General features: G+C 46.7%; 1 protein-coding gene and 1 pseudogene across 1 annotated transcript in view; both read right to left on the reverse strand.

Annotated features, from left to right (window-relative positions):
• Positions 1-19,657, reverse strand: part of LOC147725095 (uromodulin-like) — a 215,732-nt gene that overhangs the window by 71,705 nt on the left and 124,370 nt on the right. The window lies entirely within an intron of this gene.
• LOC147725096 (proton-coupled zinc antiporter SLC30A2 pseudogene) lies at positions 466-16,974 on the reverse strand (annotated as a pseudogene).

Here is a 19,657-nt window from a genome sequence, read left to right on the forward strand (position 1 = left end):
CAAGCATTGGCACAGACCACCAACCAATAAAATTGTCACACAAACAGAACACAAAACAACCATACATAACATCCGGAGTGGCCACACAAGACCATGGAACAGTCAAGGCCTCACTGTGGAAAGGCCAGAGCTGGGAAGCCAGAGTTGCCTGTGTCCCTGAAGAGCGCACAGAGGCCGGTGAAAAGGTACACTGTGGTCCAGCCCACCTCTGGTTCAGTCAGCACAGGCTCAGAATGGACCAGCTTGAGAGGTAGAAGCTTAAATGGGGCATGGCAGGGGAGGTTGGTGACAACTATTGGAAGTTATATTGAAGTGAAGGCAGGAGTCAGAAAGCTAGCATCAGTGTAACAACAACCTTTTTCTGTCAAAACGCCTCCTGCACCTCTATCTGACTTGTTCCCTTACAGAGCTGTGTTGCACAGGTCCATCAAGCGAGCCTCTTTGCTAAGGGCGAACAAGGAGTCTTCAGTCGGAGGGGTCTCGACATTCAGATCAGTCTTTCATATCCTCTGAGTAGTTCTCAATGTGCAATCTGGATTGTCGTGGTGTGGAAGTTAAATTTGCTCTGTAACTGGGTGCTGGCTTCTATGAGCAATACCTGGACATCAGCATCTTCACTGATCGCAATGTGCATCGATGGCACTGGCTGCAACAGTTAGTTCCCTGATGTGCTGGCTGTGCAGCGCCTTCAGTCTCGGGATGCGCAGCAGAGATTCCTTCACAGCACTGAAGTCTACTCTACGCCCCTTGAGTCCCTTCCATCAGTACGAGCAAGACATCCCTCAGTATGGCTAGAATAGTGTGACCCCCAGACCAGGATGGAGAAGACGAGGAACATACAGATGGGATCCACAATTTTATACTCTGGCTTGAAGTAGATAACGTAAGAAGCCACCAGTACCCCAACGCTCTGCACCAGGTCCCCCACAACATGAATGAAGGCAGTTCGCACACTGGTGCTCTGCTCCTTCTCGGGGGTGGTCTTGTGCGAATGTTCATGTGATCCTTCCATAGGGCCATGGAACCCCCCATTATGATATTAACTGTTCATAATGGTGAGGTGATCAGTATATTTTTCCCTGCCCACTCTCACCACGTGCTTCCGGTGCCCTCTCTCTCTCTGCCCGGCTCCATGCCCATGCTATCGCCCCCTGCACCCTATTTCTGCTCTCTGTCCACCCTGCTCTCATTCCGTGCTTCCGGTACCCACTGCCTGTCCGGCTATGTGCCACAGCACCCTGCCTCTGTCCCACTCCCTACTCACTGTATACCCATGGCTAAGGTCCCTGCACTGCTCACCACTGTCCTCTATTGCTGCACTCCCCCCGTCCCTTGTTCTGCCCAACATGTCTGCCTTTCTGCCACTGCTCCCTGTCCCAACCCCTGCACTCTGTCCTGGCTCCCGGACACGCTCTCTGTTACTGCACCTTGCCCATGCTCCCTGCCCCTTCTCTAACCCTACACTGCCCTTATCCTGCCCTTGCTCCTGTCCTGAGCCTGTTCACCGTCTCTGGCTCTCCCTCACTCTTTCCTTGCCCCCCCTCTCTCCCGGTCTACGCCCTCAGTCTGTCGGTGACATCTCGACAATCTTCTCGTCGAACCCACTGTCTCTCCCCAGCCCCTCTCTCTCCTCCTGCCCCTACTGTCTCCCCCAGGCCTCTCACGGTATCTCTGCGCCTCCACTGTCTCTCCCAAGCCCCTCTCTTGTCTGCCCCTCACTGTCTCTCCCCAGCCCCTCTCTCTCTTGCTCCTCGCAGTCTCTTTCAGCCCAGCGGCCCCTCTCTCTCTCTCACTCTCTTTCCAGCGCCCCAGTCTCTCCCTGGCACCACTGTCTCTCCAGCGACCTCTCTCTGTCTCTCTCCGGCTCCTCTGTCTCTCCCCAGCCCCCCTCTCTCTCTTTCTCCCCATTCCCTCTCTCTTTCTTTCCAGCCCCTCTCCTTCTCGCCACCCCCTCTCTCTCTTTCTCTCCATCGTCCACCCCCTCTCTCTCTTTCTTTCCAGCCCCTCTCTTAACACCTCCTTCAATCTCTTAGTCACAAAACCAGAGATTATCAGCTCCACTGCCAAGTAAACCAGGACTCCGGTCACCACCCAGATGGCAAGAACTGAGAGCAGAGCCCCCAGCCGTTGGAAGTAGAGGAGATCTCCCTAGGACAGTTTGAATTCAGAAGAAGAAAGAGGTGCTCAGTGCCGGGGGTTCCCTGGGGCTGATCGACCGACTCCTCGCTATAGGGTGCAGACTTTGGGAGGTCAAGAGACGGCCACTCGATCTGAAAACGCCTTTTAGGGACTGTCTCTCAGGATAGCGCTGAGCCTGCAAAGGGAGCACCCGGTCATGCAGAGGAGCTGCTCTGTATTTTCATCGGGATTGACGCGTAGCATGAACTGAATCCTCACCACTCAACCGATTTTCTGTATATTTTTTTTGTTACCACATTTAATTGTATAACCCAGACATTATCAACACAAGCAATTACAAATTAAGCTAGCCATACAGTGCACGTTCGGAATCTAATTATTAAGCACGGCTCTGGGGATTTTCACCTCTTTAGAAATTCGCCCGGAGAGCTGTGGTGATAGCAGCCGATGACCCCCTCTGAACGGCGAGGGATGTAGGCGGCTGTGAAAAGTATTTTAAGCTTTTGTCGAGCATCTGCACCCCAAGCTTCCTGTGAGGGGCCCCAGGCGTGGGGAGGGAAGGGGTAACTGGACCTGTATTTTCCGGGAATGGCAAGGGTTGAAGGCGAGTTCGAGCAAGGAGAGGAGAGCTCTAAAAAACAACTACACCTATTGTGAGCTGCCATAATGCATTTAGTAACAATAACTCTTCTGAACTAGCTCACCACAGTGCGGAGCGCAGATTCTTACCGATCTGCTACTCCACTACGCCCACGATCAAAAGATCCATTTACAGCGCAGTGCCCTCTGAAAAAGGCTGGTGGCGCGATTCCGGATTGTGACGGACTTCAGGAAGAACGTCATCTTCCTCTGCCCGCCCCGCCCCAGCTAAGCTCAGTTCAACCAATCTGAACAGCTGGTTTTGGTGAGGGCGGGCAAACGCTAATGACAAACCTAAAAAGACAGTGAAGGGCTAAAAAATGCATGCTGCAGCAGAACGATAGCTTAATTATTAGATGCCGGGCGAGCTACTACCAGGGGGTCGGCGAGCTACTGGTAGCTCGCGATCGACCTGTTGGAGACACCTGGTCTAAACCATACAGCCCAAATACGGCATGGTTACTTCCACTAGGTTCTGAGAATTAACAACGATTTCTTGGAAAAACCCGCCTTCAGCAGCTAGGAACTTCCCCGAGCTTGAATATTAAGGTCTCCAAGAACTCCTGGCATTTTCCAGGAATTTAGCCTTTGAGTGACAATATTAAGTCCAAACATGCGTCAAACTCAGCACCTTCAAAGTATAAATATGCCCAGATTAGCCCAGTCAAACACACGATGGTTTGGAGCAGATCGACTATCTACTTGCCCGACGCCCTGCAGCAGCAAGTGCAGAAGGAAGCCCACCCTCCAGCTGAGGCACTGAGAGAGACGCTGTCTTTTCTCCTGCCGAGAAAATCAGTTCCAGTGTTTCCGGCTTACCCTTGCGGGTATCTGGGAAATCGAGTTCTGAGAGAGAGATACAAGACCTCCTTCATTCTAAAACCAAGGTACGGAGATGATTAGCACCTCTTAGAGAATTCTTGGACTACATTCCTGGCAGAGAACTACTAAACTTAGACTACTCCTCACTTACTCCTTCCATAGTACTAGACTTAGGTTAGGTACACCGGGGTAGGCGTATTTTAGAAGCACCAGTTGAGTACTTTTAGTCATTATTTATTACTGTATGTGTTCTATACATTTTATGCACTTTTATGGCTCAGAACCATGTCATGATTTTACAGTACTAGTTTATAATACTGTGTGTATTATATGCCTTGTACTTTATAACCAGTATTACGATTGTAGCAGTTCATTTCCAATGCTTGAGAAAGAAGACTATTCAATAAATAATTTTATTGAAAATGCCTGTCTCTCTATTTCTCTGCATCTCTGGTGAAAGGAAGTATGCACGATTGACTGAGTAAAATAGTTATCTATTGTTTCCGCGACTCTAGATATTTGATTTCTTATTCTTGGGAAAGAAAGTTGTCATGTTTATGCGGTTGTCAGAAACGAATCCCTTCTTGTGAATTCGAGAAACTTTCTAGTGACCTCTGAGCTAGCTGGCACTCACTATTAAGTTTAATATATTCGGTAGAGACCTAGTAGACATCCGTCCTATGAGATTCCGTGGTTTTCAACTCCGCTTCGTGTTTAGCCGCCATTTTGTGTTGCCTCACTCAGGCAGCACGGCGAACGTGGTGTTTTTGCTCTTTCAGCTGCTACGTGTCTCTTCTGTCAAAGAGTAAACCTTTGCCCTTGTTTACGAAACCAATATCAGGGTCTGGCCAAGTTAGCTAAATCCATGTCTAGACTGTTTAATCCTTGTCTTACTCCACTGTTTGGGTCCCACCATTCTTCCTGACTTTATCCTTTTTGACTGGCCTTCGCTATTCTCTTCGTGTATTCTCTTATTACACAAACTATCCTTTGAAGCATACGAACATATTTTACCACCTGCAAATTGAATTACAGGCACTAGTGTTGATTAACTTGAGGGGAGGAGAGCACACGTGGTCTGAAAGGAGGGCGTGTTTTGGATAATCAATAGCTTGTTTTCAAACTATTCCTATTCATTAGTTTTGTATGTTTTGGGAGTGGGTATTGTAAATAGGTGTACTATAATAGACTGTAAGCCACGGAGCTAAGTGGCAGTCTCCTGAGAATATACCAGTAGGGTACTTCTTGGACAAATGTGCTAGCTGCAGCTAATAAACCTGATTTTCTACGCCTAACAGAGTGTCTCGTGTCTCTAACTGACAAGGCAGGTGAACCCAGAGATTTTAGGCGTGCCCTGCGCCGCCCGGCCCATAAGGCCCGGTTCTCCAACTGGCACCCCAGCAGTTCAGCTCAAGGGACGTGAGGAGCTTCGCAAGAAAATTCTGGAGGATTCGCGAACCACGTGAGCGACCCCTGAATATCGAAGTGGACCGAATATCTTTTTCAGCGTGGCTACTTCTTTCCAACGGCTGCTGATGTGCTGCCCTGACTGTCGCCCTGTCTTGGCCCTCTGGTGATGATTTGTATCGCGAGACGTTAGACGGACATCTGTTGGCGTCAGAAAACATTTAGTCAAGTATTCGTGGGTAGCGCCCACTCTTTGTTTTGTTTTTGTTATTCGATCAGTGCACTTATCGAAGCCGAGGGGTAAGTACGTTTGTCCTGTGACTATATTGTCTTACACCCCTTGATGTTTGTAGAAATCCAGTTTGTTACGAAATGCCTGGATTTAGTAAGTTTAAGAAATTCTGTTGCCTTGGTTGTTCTAGGGATTCCCGGCTAGAGGATTCTTGTCCGATTCCTCCGGTTGGAACTCCCACTTACGAGCTCTATTCAAAACATGGTCTTGGTCCTATTATTTTTAATTAAACATGGATCCCATACACAAAGAAAGATGGTGACCTGCAGTGGCCACAAAATGGTAGTTTTGAGCCTGATATATTAAATAATTTGGAAGCGATTTTATTTAAAAGAAAAGCCCGGCCGGTAATGTTTGACTTTTTCCGCCTATGGCGTAAGGAATCCAAACAGAAAGAAATTAAACAAGCAAAGAAAGATAAGAAGGAGCAAGAAATGACACTTTTACAGGCTGCCCAGCAGTTTAAAAATGATTAGACTGATCAGATGATTGAAGTTTCAGAAAGACAGCATCGTATGGCAATAGATAGATGCTACCCTGTGTTGCCTACTTCCCAAAAGAGTAAGAATCTTGACAAAGATCCTTTCATGTCCCATCTATTGACATTACCTCCACCTTATGTATTGGGTGCTAATGCACCCCCATTACAACCTGTTGTTCAGCAACCTGCTGCTCAACAAAATATTGCTCAACCAGTTGTTCCGGTTCATGCACAATTGCCTCTTCCAGTAATTCCACCTCCACCTCCTTTGCCACCGACTTCTGTACCCCAGTCTTCTGTGCCTCAGTCCTCTTCACCTTCAGTTTCCTTTGTTACTAGTTCTTATCCTGCCGTACAGAATACGTTGTCTGCTGTTCTAGTGTCGCATTCCCCTACAGCTCGACAACGATTAGTTAACACTGTTTCCGGTCTCTTGTCACCTTTTCTTGGGCCCTTTCATTTTTCTGCTGCCTCGCCTCGAAGGCAATCTCGTAGCCAGATTCCAGATTCGGAAGAGCAGATTAAGCTAGATTCTCTCACTCGTAATTAGATCATGAGTGGTCCACAGTATAGTGTGCGCGATATTTTAGACACTTTTCTTCAATGGAATGCGCCCACGCAGAGGTATGTTTTTAATGATATGTGTAATACTCTTATCAAAGGATGGGGAGATATGGATTTTTATTTACCTACTCAGGGTTTGTTCGAGATACAGGATCAATTTGGTAAGGGAATGATTGTGGGTCCTGATGTAGAACAAGATGTAAAAACACTAGTTACTTTCCGGTCTTCCTTTTTCTCTCAAACTTCTCTTGAACCTAATCCTGCGGTTCGACGTAAAATGACACAATATCCTATGCGAGAAGTTCCTCCGATATGGAGAGATGCAGATCCAAATGCTCATCCGCCTATCCTTGCTCATTTTCAGCGTATATGGGTACATGATCCTTGGAAAAGATCGGAAGTGTTGGCGCTCAAACAGTCTTTACCGGACCCTCGTAAGAATCCTGCTGGGTATTATAAAGAGTTGTCCTAGACTGTTGATGCGTGTATCATGAATTTGGCAGATATCGATTTGTTGATGAATGTAGTCCCACAAGCTTTATGGGCTAAAATTCGTAGGGAAGACCATGATCAAGCTTTAGGTGGTAATTGGGCTGCTATAACAGCCGCAGATGCAGAACAAATAGGTGGTGCTAAGCCCGATGATTTGATCACGGAATTACCTGGTAGAATAATAGCTCTAATGAAAACAATGATGCCTGCTGTATGCGTTAACTGGGATAGGTTAGCGGCGTGTAAACAAAAGACCGATGAAAGTGTCTCTGATTTCTTTACTCGTTTTGAAGAAACTTTCATCGACCATAGTGGTCAAGATATGAGTACTGAAGGTGGACAGGGATTACTCGTGGATAAATTTGTATTTAATTTACTTCCAGAATTATCGCATAAATTGAAACAATCAGAGAGTTCATGGGCCGTTTCATCGACTGCCCAGATATTAGCTACTGCTCAGTATTATGAGAATAGGGATAAGGAAGAGAAGGAAAAAGTGGAGAAAAAGACTAAAGAATTGAAAACGGAGATTCTTTTGCAACAGACTTATCCCCCTCATTCTGGTCAGCCCCAATCACAACAGCCTCCACAGTTTCAGAGATTGTTGCAGAAACCTACACCTTTTGTTCCGCGACCTCCATTGGGTCCTAATCAATGCGCGTATTATAAGGAGGAAGGTCATTTTAAGGTTAATTGTCCGGTTTTACTACAGCACACTGGTTGACAATCCGTGCCACGAGGCCGTGGTGGTTTTTAGTCAGCACCTAGAGGTAGAGGGCGAGATGTGTTGTCTCAAGGACAACATTCCTTACCCCCGCAGAATACTATGAGTTATTTTGATCAGCAGAATTCTCAGTCCGCGCAATATTATAATGACGATTATTGCGTAGAAAATGAGAGTCCTGATTTATACACTAGCTAGGACAGCCATAGACAATGCAATGGAGTTGTATCAGTTCCAGTGGATCAGAGTGGATCTTATGTTGATGTTGTAGCATTGGGTATTACAAGTTCTATCATGGATTCCAAACTCCCTGGGGCACCTTTGTCTGGCTTAACAAATATTTCCGTAGGATTCTCTGGCGCCCCAGTTAGTAACCCTGTTTCCTGTCCTTTGCCCATTTCCATTGATCCTTACGATCTAGAAGCCCCGCTCCTTTTGACGACTGGTTGCGGAGAGAATTTATTGGGTTTGAACTTATTGAAACGCCTGCATGCAACATTGTATTGTTCCCCTTCTGGTGTACATCTTACCTTGGGCGATAAATTGACTTCTCCGATGTATTTATCTAAAGATCATCTGCCACTCGAATTGTGTTCACTTCCTGCTACACTTTGGGCTACGGGTCCGAATGATGTTGGTTTGCTCCAAATTCCGCCTTATGTGATTACTGTTAAGCCTGATGTTAAGTTGCCACGCATTCCTCATTACAAGATCTCTAATGATGGCGAAAGAGCTCTGTTGGCCATTGTTTACGATTTAGTTCAGAAAGGTGTTGTTGAGGAGACAAGAGAAATGTTTGCAACAGTCCTGTTTTGCCTGTTCTTAAACGTACTGATCCTTCTCAGCCACCTGTGTATCGTTTTGTGATTGATCTCCGAGAGGTCAACAAAATTGTTGTCCCTCAGTTTGCTGTTGTTCCGGATATCACTGCTTTGCTCACTATGATTCCTGCTTTTGCAGCTTGGTTTTCGGTAATTGATCTCAAAAATGCTTTCTTTAGCATTCCTATTGCTGAGGAAAATAGGGATCTCTTTTGCCTCTCCCTCGGAGGCCGAAGCTTCCGATTTACACGTGCACCTCAAGGCGATTGTGAGCGTCCCTCCATCTATAGCAAGCTTTGAAATCTCAGCTTGACAATTTTTCTTTACCTCCAGGTGCTACTCTCATCCAGTATGTGGATGATTTGTTAGTGGCTGCCGATTCAGAAGATGTTTGTAAAAATTCAACTGTGTTACTTCTGCAACATTTGTCTGATTAACACCATAAAGTGTCACCTTGCAAGTTACAATATTGTCGCCAAGAGGTTACTTATTTAGGTCATCTCTTGTCGAAGGAGGGAAGGCGATTGACCCCAGAACGTATTCATGCAATTGCACGTATGTCTGTACCATCTACACAAAGAGAGGTGCGTGCCTTTTTGGGCATTACCTCTTATTGTAGACAGTGGATCCCCAATTTTTCCTTGTTGGCCAAACCTTTGTTGGCACTTACTCTGAAAGATACACACCTTCATTGGACTGATGAATGTCAGAAGAGTTTTTCTGATTTACGCACTGCTCTGTGTTCTGCTCCTGTGTTGGGTACTCCAGATTACAGTAAGCCTTTCACACGCTTTGTTCATAAAAGAGAAGGTTTTGCATTGTCAGTCTTGACACAACAATTTGGAGACAAGCAAAGGCCATGTGCCTATTTTTCGGCTACATTGGATCCAGTAGCCAAGGCATTACCTAGTTGTCTCAGAGCAACAGCAGCAGAGGCGATCTCTATTCGTCAATCTGCTGTATTGGTGTTGGATCACACTCTTATTCTTATGGTACCACATGCAGTAGATACCCTTTTGAACCGAACACAGACACAACATTTAACGAGCGCCCGTTTGTCTGGATATGAGTTAACACTTCTAGCCAGTCATATACATATTAAGAGATGTAATGTTCTGAATCCAGCAATATTGTTACCTGTTCTAGATGAGAAAAATGTACAAGACCAGCATGATTGTTTTCTTCTCACAGAAAAAGAAACTAAAGGCCGAATTGATTTAAAAGACACACCACTTGTGAATCCGGATGGAATCCTGTGGGTAGATGGGTCTTGTTTTAAACTTCCTAATGACGAGACGACAGCAGCCTATGCTGTTACTACTTTACATACAGTAGTAGAAACTGCACACATTGCACAGAATTCAGCACAAGCTGCAGAGTTAATTGCATTAACGAGAGCATGCGTTTTGGCTAAAGGGAAAAGAGTGACTGTTTATACAGATAGCCAATATGCTTTTGGCGTTGCTCATAGTTTCGGTCGCTTGTGGAAGGAAAGAGGATTCTTTACTTGCTATGGGATTAAAATACAGCATGGTCAGTTGGTAACTGACCTTCTTGAATCACTTGCCTTGCCTGCTTAGGTAGCGATTGTAAAGTGCAGTTCCCATAAAAGGATCACCGATGATGTGGGTCGAAGGAATGCATTTGTGGATTAGCTTGCGAGAGAAATGGCGAAAGATGTTAAAAGTCACATGTAGGAGGAGCTATGATGGCAAACAAGATGGCTGCTTAGGTTTTCGGCTCCGCCGACCTCCGTACTCCGCCACAAGATCCTGCACAATATCCTGATCTTACGCCAAGCCTCTGCTTGGATGAAGTGTTCCTCATTCCGTTGGTGAAATCCCCAAATTTTTATCGGCTGATTTCACAAACTTACACCAAGTTGAAGATCGTGGCCTGCTCCAGCGGTGAAGCCGGGGCCTCGAGTATCTGCAAGGCCAGGCTGCAGTGCAACAACATCGGCTGAGAGACCCTGGCAGGGTCCGGTCAACCGTAGTGGAGACTTCATCTACGCCCGAATTTGGTGACAATTGCTTTCCTTTTCCAGCGTTGAGAGAAAGGTGACCTGCTGTTGCTTACTGTGGGTGGGGATGCCCGTCCTGCGGACCCGGTATAGATTCCTGCCGGGGTTCGGAGGGTCGGGACCCCGGCCTGCGGTGTTGCGCCGGGTTAATGCAGCTGTGGATAACGACGGATCACCATCCACGCTTGCCCTCTCGTGATCCTGTCCAATCCCCCCAAAAATGCCAGATTCACCCGGGGAGTTAATTGTGACTGGTACCGAACTGATACCATGGATCGAACGGCGTCTGGCTAACGCTGAGGTCAATATGGGAGGAACTTTGGGCGTTTCACTCGCAAGTGGATGTGTTATTCACTAAAATGGATGCATGCCTAACTGGGATTCTGCTCGAGGTACCGGACCCTGCCCCACGGTTGAACCAGCAATCTACAGCCATTCAAGCCACGGCCATTTTGACTTTGTGCGAGGACCCCATAAGGAAACAAGTATCATAGCGAATAGCGGAACCAACGGATGGCGCTCTGGAAGATAGTGTCCCCGAGGCCGTTAGTGTATCAGCATACCTTTCATCACCATTGACTTTGGAGGTATCGAATGGCGTTCCCCCCCGGAGTCCGGCGCTGTAGACTCTTCTCTCATTTTGTGGTTGTCTTTCCCTTTCTTGGAGATTTTACGATCCCGGAGCAAGAAACATCGGGACAGTCCAGTTAAGAGAGGGGAACTTTCTGCGCTTGAAGTTCTTTTGGAGATACTAGCTACAGGTGGTAATGGATTGACTTTCGATGACTTCCCTCTCATCTATGACTCGTTTGTGTGCTCATGGTTCTCACTGGGGAGGGTTCGCGTGCTGGTTCGAAAGGGTCAAGGTTAAGTCAATTGAATCGGGATGATTTGGAACTACTGTTATAGATGCTCGAACTGCATCTGTTTGATCAAAGAGGCTTGGCGGTGTATCACGGTGCCCCCTATTGTCTTTTGAAGGAGTAGCTATACATCCGTCTTTTGCGACAGGGGGTGTCTGTTTTTGGCGGGGGGGCCAAGGGGTCGGGAACATCGTATGACTATGCCCTCCTCCATTCTTCTTCCTTCCTTCCTTTAGGATTTAGGTTAACGGGGAGACAGGCACGCTGCTAGTCGGGTTAGGCTATAGCCATCGGCAGGGGTGCAAGGTGGGGGGTTGGAGGGGAGGGGTTTTATTTTGCCTTTTTTATTTTCTATGGCCTTTTTCTTCCTTCCCTTTATTCCTTTAAGATCAGTATGGTTTGTGTTTTATTTTGATTTCATTGTGATCTGGACTTTAGTGCCTATGCTTTTTACGGTAGTCGAACTTTTGGGTGGGCAGGCCCTGAGAACTGGCGTTCACGAAAACGTATATTCTTTTGTTGTTTATTTTGATTCATACGCATTAACGCCAGAGTCCTACGAATGACTGTTTCAATATGTGTATCCTGTTTTCTTGGCCTGTCCCCCGTATCCTATTGTTAGATTGAATGGCACCTGATCCGCTCATTTAAATAATATAAAATGAAACCTTTATTATATCCTGTGATTTATCAATGCGTTTTAATACAGATCCATCCTGAATCGCTGCCGGACCTCAGGGTTGTCGGCTGAGGAGCTGTGTTGTATCATAATCAATTGGGTTTTACTTCTGTTTAGCGGCCGGCCCCTGCGGTTGTAGGCCCATACTTGTACTTTATGAATGCTGCAATAAAGGTTTTTCAAAAAAAAAAAAAAAGTCATATGTATGTTGCAGGCCCTGCAAGATGGGTCAGGGAAGCAGGTATGTGTGAGGACACAGTAGAAAGTATAAAAATGATTCAAGGAGAAGCAACAGAGAAAGAATTGAGTAAGTGGAGAGAGAGTACGGGTATGTTGGATGCGACAGGATGTTGGACGGAATTGTCAGAGCACCAGCGGTGGTTGTTACCAGATGCATATGTACTACCTGTAGTTACTATGGCGCATGGTCCAGCTCATATTAGTGCGAGAAGAATATGTAAACTTCTGGCTCCAGTATGGCAGAATGAAGGTATTCCTAAATGAGCAGAAAATGTGGTGAAGCACTGTATTGTCTGTTTGATGCACAATCCAGGAAAGGGAACACCAACTCCAGCAGGTCATTTTGCTCCCCCTTTGTACCCTTTTGAGGTATTGCAAATAGATTACATTCACATGGAACGTTTCAATAATCTCAAGTATGTTCTGGTGGTGGTTTGTGCCTTTTCCAGATGGATAGAGGCCTACCCCCTAAAGGACAATACGGCTTTGTCCACTGCCAAAGTCCTTTTGAAGGAATTCTTCCTGAGGTTTGGTTTGCCGCGCAATGTCTGGAGTGACAATTAAGCATGGGCGGATAATCCGTTCCGCTCGCGGATTTCGCAGATTTTCGGTAAATTCACAATCCGCAAGATTCGTGAATTTCCCGCAAAATCCGCAAACAAAAATCCGCGAACGGGGTTTGGGTCAAAGGTTCAAGCTGACTTTTGTAACCCTTTTAGAATGGCACCAGCAAGCTGCCAGAGCCATTCAAAAATAGTTACAAAAGTCAGCTTCAACAGGAAGCTCTAATAGCTAAAGTAAAGCAGGTGCTGCTCAAATTCAGTTGCACAATCATTAATCACCCCCAAACTTGGGGTGATTAATGATTGTGTAAATTAATTTGACCTTCAACTGGAGCACCTGCTTTACTTTATCTATTAGTGCTTCCTGTTGAAGCTATTTATAGCTATTTTAAAATGGCGCTGGCAGCTTGCCGGTGCCATTCTAAGTGGAGCTGAGGGCAGAAGGGCACAAAAGTGGGATAGAGGGCAGAAGGGGACAAAAAATGAGTGGGGCAGAGGGCAGAAGGGCACAGAAACAAGTGGTACAGAGGGCAGAAGGGCATAAAAAACAAGAGGGTGGCAGTGATTAAGCTGGCAAAAAAAAAAACCCTGTAAAATTGCAAAGTGCCTCGCGAACATCCGCGAACACACAAAAATAAAATAATCCGCAAATTCGCGCAAATTCACGAATTTTGCGGATTGCCAATTCGCGAATCTGCAAATTTGCAAATTGCCAATTCGCAAAATTCGCCCATGCTTAGTGACAATGGGATTGAATTTGTAGGCCAAATTATGCAGAAGGTGTGCATGGGTCTTGGTATTAGACAAAAATTCCATGCGACAAATCACCCTCAGTCAGGGGTTTGGTAGAGTGTTATAATGGCACTCTCAAGCTCAAATTAGCAAAGATTCAGGCCAGCACAGGTCTTTCCTGGCCTGATGCCTTGCCCTTGCCACTTCTCTCAACAAGAACGACGGTCCGTTCTCGTTTAGGACTAGTCCATATGAGATAGTTTTTGAACGTCCAGCCAATGTTTGGGAAGTCCCTCGACCAAAGAAATACTCTGATGTTCCGTATCCATTGTTGGTTGATTATCTGCATGACCTCACCACTAAATTACGTGTTATTCGTCAACAGGTCCGAAACGCTTTGCCGGAGGCTTCCTCAGATCCAGGGCACCCCATATAACCTGGGGACTGGGTCTGCCTGAAGAATTTCCAGAGGAAAAAGAACCTTGAACCTCGTTGGGGGCCGCCGCGACAAGTCTTGTTAACTACTCGTACAGCAGTGAAGGTTGTTGGGAAGAAAAATTGGGTCCACGGCGTGCACTGTAAAAGGGTACCATTACCTTTACCTTATGACCAGTGGGTCCGAGAAGTTGTTGGTGATAGTGAATGTGAGAAAGTACCCAGATTTGTACCATTCAGTAGTGCACGCCTGGACTGGACAAGTTCTGAGAAAGAAGACAATGACGTTTTGCAGGAAGCTGTACCATCGCACTTGCGACTGAACACATCAGATCCAGAAACTTTGTTCCGGGACCAAACGATACCTGGCAAGACACGGTACAACCTGAGACCAAGGTTGACCAAGGAGAATTACATTTTGTGTTTAGTACTTTTGTTTTTATTAAAAGACATTCCTTTTCCACTATCCATCAAGTTGCCAGGTCACGGTAGGAGTCTTAGGCTGTGACCTGAATAGTGACTAGGTCAACATTCCTTGCAGTGTCATAAGATGGCTAATAATCACAGACAAGTGATCAAGGAAGAATAGCGTGAGCAACCCCTTTAGAGTAATGGATAATGAAGTGGAAGGTGGTGATATTAAGATGATGAAAAGAAACCATTATAAAAAGTTACTGTTTAGTCCTTGTGGCGTAGCATTATGCATTCTAGTATGTTTATGCAGTTTATTAGCTTGTGTAGGATGGATTGTCCATATTATGCAGCCAACACCTGCTCCTACTTCTGTCTCTTTGATTTCCTCCACTACTATTTCTCCGCACAAATTCTATGCACTCCCAGACCATGAGCAAATGAGAACAGAATATCTCAACAACTCGTTCATCCAGTTGTTACATCGGCATCAACTGGTAGTTAATACCACTGATTGTTGGGTTTGTGGGCTCATGCCCCGTAGTACAGAGAGTGTCATATTCAGCTCCGCAGGATCCAGTTGTAGATACAATGGTCCACCTCCCAACGTCACAAACACTCTAACTGTATAACACAGAGTATTTGAGCCATTAGGCGAGGGAAAAATACAGGGAAGGGAAGGGACAGCAGGGAAAGGGAGTAAACTGTAACGACAGAAACATATACTTAGAACAAATCCACATACATTGGCTACTCTCAAATGGTCTCGCTAAGGAATCATTTATACCTGCATCATAAACGAAACAAAAACGTCTGTTGTAATCCCTCCTCATTCACCACGAGTCTGGACTTAGGTGCGTCTAAAATGGAACACAAACAATATTCAAATACCACATATAATACCCATAGGCCTTCCTATCAGTAATAGCACAAAACCACCTTTCCTCCTACCTAGACTATGGTGTCAGGATGCCTTTCAATAATGGGTTCAGATGAAGGAAAGAAAATAGCATATCACTCAAAGCACAATGTTCCAAGTTTGATGCCAAAGAGGAAATAATAGGTGAAAAAGCGCCCAAGCCTTTCAGAGACGGAAGTGTGTAGGGAGCAAGAACCACAACACTCCACTCTGTATCACGGTGCCCAGGATCCTCAGGCACAAGTATTAATTCCCTTTTTTGATCAAGAGAATATGTAAAAAGAATTCAACCACACGGCAGCGCATAGTTGAGACCACTACCACGCTCCGCCAGCCATCCAATTGTTACTAGCACCAAAACAAAAGCACCGGAAATCCTCAATAGATGAATTCTCTAATTGAAGCCGGAATCCGAAACGGTAACGCGTAGCGCAAATACTACAGCGCTCCACTTCTAAACGCACACTCCAGGATACTTCGAAACGGTAACACGTAGCGGAAGTACCACAGCGCTCCGCTTCTAAACACACACTCAAAGATAATACTCTGCTCCAAAACGGCAACGCGGCTGAAGGCAACGCGCTCCGCTGAAAAGTATCGTCTTAAACACCACAGAGTTTCCACTCCTACCTCGGACTGGGAACGTACTGGAAGTCCTCTCCTCTCTTCTGAGAAAGCCCGGAAATAGGAAATCAGGACAACGTGAAGGTGTTCCTCCGCCAGCCGGCAAGGAACTGGATTGCAAAGAATTACACACAACAGGATGCATGTCAGCAGCACTCTTATCACCTCCCCTCTGCCAGGGAGTATGGGAAATGTAGTTTTTCCCGGTCGTGTCACAAATGCTCAGTGTTTTGTGCGGTCGGACCGCACAGCAGTGTAGGCGCAAGACTAGGAACCTGACAGTATGTCCTCCCCCCTAGCGCCTCCTAGGACCAGGCCGCATAGGGAACCTATGATAGAAAGAACGGATGGCTTCAGGGGCATGAATGTTATGTACAGGTTCCCAGGAATCATCCTCTGCCGAGTACCCTTTCCAGGAAACCAGATACCACAACACTCCCCTCCTCCACTTAGAGTCCTTTATGCTCCGTACCACATACTCGAAGCCCCCATCACAGAGCACAGGAGGAGGAGCCGTCTCCTAGCAGAGAAAGCAGGCTTCAACAGGCTGCAATGGAACACCGGGTGTATCCGAAGAGTACCAGGCAATTTCAATTTGAAAACAACTGGATTGATCTTCCTTAGGATGACATAAGGGCCGATGAATCTAGGATGGAAAATACTACGCAACTTGAACCTGAAGTTCTTGGTGGACAGCCATACTCTGTCACCCACTTGATACGTAGGGCCCACTCTCCTATGCTTATCCTCCCATCTCTTGTACTCCAACTTCGCCTTCTGCAGATGTACTCTGACTTTCTTATGTACCTTCTGCAATTTCTGCATGTGTCCCAATACCGTGGGTTGATCAGCCACTGCCTCCGGAATGCTGACAGGCAGTATTCGAGCATCGAATTCATAGGTGGCACAAAAAGGAGATACCCCCACTGAACTATGCCAGGCATTGTTGTATGCCACCTCGGCCATCCACAACAAGGAGACCCACGAGTCTTGAGCATCTGCCACGTAACACCGTAGGAACTTCTTCAGGGTCTGGTTGAGTCTTTCTGTCTGCCCATCGGTCTGTGGGTGGAAACTAGTGGAGAGAGAGGGTCGGATGTGCATCGCCTGACACCAAACTTTCCAAAACCTAGCGACGAATTGTGGGCCCCTATCTGACACTATGACATCTGGCACGCCGTGTAAATTTATCACGTTACTCAACAGTAATTATGCCGTTTGTACCGCTGTGGGGAGATTAACACAAGGAATGAAATGTCCCATTTTTGTGAGGCTGTCTATAACCACCAGTATAGCCGTTTTACCCTGATCAGGTAGTAGACCTGTGATGAAGTCTAGGCTGATGGATTGCCATGGTCTTTTAGGTGTGGGCAGAGGCATCAACTTCCCTTTCTTTTCTACTGTCTCATTTTTAGCACAAGCACATTCTTCACACTGCCGTACCCAATTTCCCACGTCGTCTTTATAGGACTCCCACCAAAAATGGCGTTGCAACAATTGAACAGTCTTGCTTACACCTTGATGACCCGCTAGAGGAGAATCATGACACCACTCAAATGCCTTTTTCTGCAAGGTCTTGGTAGGTAAATACAGTTTGTTATCGTGAAAAGGCAGCCCTTGCTTTATCACACGACTGTCACCCTTGGTGGCCCACACCACCCAAGCATCCTGATCTTTAGCTTTGCAAATCAGATTCAAGAAACTGTCTGCCTGGACTACGCAAATCACCTTTGCCGGATCCATGATAGCCTCCAATACTTCCTCGTTTGTGTCCTTATCAGTTTGATCCTGCCTGGAGAGCGAGTCCGCTTTCCTGTTTTCCGCCCCAGGTCGGAAAGTGATCACAAAATCATACTTTGAAAAGAAGAGCATCCACCTCATTTGTCTCTGAGTGAGATGTCGGGCTGTCTTCATAAATTGGAGATTTCTATGGTCAGAGAATAATGTGATCGGGTAAGACGCTCCCCACAAGTACCGTCTCCACTCCTGAAAGGCCCTTTTTATATCCAACAGCTCTTTCTCAGCAATGGTATAGTTCTTTTCGGCCATGCTCAGTTTCTTGGACAGATATGCTACTGGATGCAGCTGCCCTGTGTTCTGATTCCTCTTAGATAGAATAGCTCCTATTGCTTCATCCGAAGCGTCGGCCTCCACTATGTAGGGGTGTTTGGGTTTTGGATGGGCTCTAATGGGAGCAGTGGTAAAAGCCTCCTTTAACTTTCTGAATGCTTCTGCCGCCTCAGTAGTCCAAAGAAAAGACACCCCTTTCCTAAGCAGTCTAGATAAAGTTACGACCACCTGTGAGAATTGGAGTATCAACCTGCGATAGTAGTTCGCAAACCCTAGAAAGCTCTGGACATCTTTTACACAGGTGGGGATGGGCCATTCTTGTTATGTTATGTTATGTTATGTTATTGGTATTTATTTTGCGCACAGCTGCTCCAGCAAAGGAGCGTCCTGGCGCCTCAACAAGGTAGAACATAGCACAACATGAGGCCAAAAACAGCATAGGAACAGCTAAAAAAGAAACTAAAACAGAAATGTTTTAATAGCTTTCCGGAAAAGCATAAGATCCTCCAGCAGACGAATTTCCACCGGTAGGGAGTTCCAAATGGTTGCAGCTTTGACACAGAAGGAGCGACCACCGGCACGACAGAGCCTGAAAGGCGGGACCACGGCAAGAGCCTGGCCCGAGGAACGCAGAGCGCGTGTTGGAACATAAAAGGACAGGAAATTAGACAAGATCTGGGGACCTATGCCCTTCAGAATTTTAAAAGTCAGACAAAGGACCTTAAAATGAATTCTCTTCCTGACTGGAGGCCAATGTGAGGAGTGAAGGACGTTGGAAACGGGACAGAATCTAGGCAAGCCGACTATCGCTCTGGCTGCAGCATTCTGTACCCGTTGTAGGCGGGTAATTTCTGCCTGATTGGCCCCCACCAAGAGAGAGCTGGCGTAATCCAGGCGAGAGATGACTGTAGCCTGAATTACCAGCTGCCTAGTTGGGGCATCAGGTCTTAAACCTCGCAAAACGCCAACACAGCAAGCTGCTGTTTTCTTGGTATGGCCGACAAAGGTGAGGCCAGCGTCCAGCCAGACTCCCAGGTTTCTTAATTCCGAAACCAGGGTCGGAGCAGGACCCAGTTCTGAAGGCCACCACCTGTCACCCCAAAGCTCCACTCTCTTCCCGACAATCATGATCTCTGTCTTGGTGGCATTAGGCTGAAGACAGTTCGCCGTCAGCCAGTTAGCCACCGCCTTCAGTCCATTCTGAAACCTGGGGGCGTCTTGTTCCGCATCCTCGCTGAGAGTAACCGCCAGCTGAGTGTCATCGGCATATGAGACCAAAGTCAGGCCCCACTGCCTAGCGACCTCAGCCAGCGGTCTCACGTACAAGTTGAATAATGTGGGACTCAGCGAGGATCCCTGCGGCACCCCCATGGCTAGAGGCTGGAATTTGGACTTGAAGGGAGGGATAGCCACACAGAATGAACGATTGTCAAGTAAGGAGCGGAACCACTGTAAAGCCAGTCCCCCAACCCCAATCTCCTCTAGCCGGTGTAACAGGGTGCTATGGGAGACCGTGTCAAAGGCGGCGCTGAGGTCTAATAATATCAGCGCCGCCGTCTGACCAGCATCCAGCGCTGCTCGTAGGTGTTCTACCATTGCAAGAAGGGCCGTTTCCATGCTGTGCCCAGCACAAAAGCCGTTCTGCGAGGGGTCTAAGGCGTTTGTCCCGCCAAGATGTTCTGACAAGGCCAGGTTGACATGAGCCTCCACAATCTTC

Source organism: Lissotriton vulgaris, chromosome 4_1 (assembly GCF_964263255.1).
Source record: "Lissotriton vulgaris chromosome 4_1, aLisVul1.2, whole genome shotgun sequence".
In the NCBI taxonomy this organism is placed as follows: Eukaryota; Metazoa; Chordata; class Amphibia; order Caudata; family Salamandridae; genus Lissotriton; species Lissotriton vulgaris.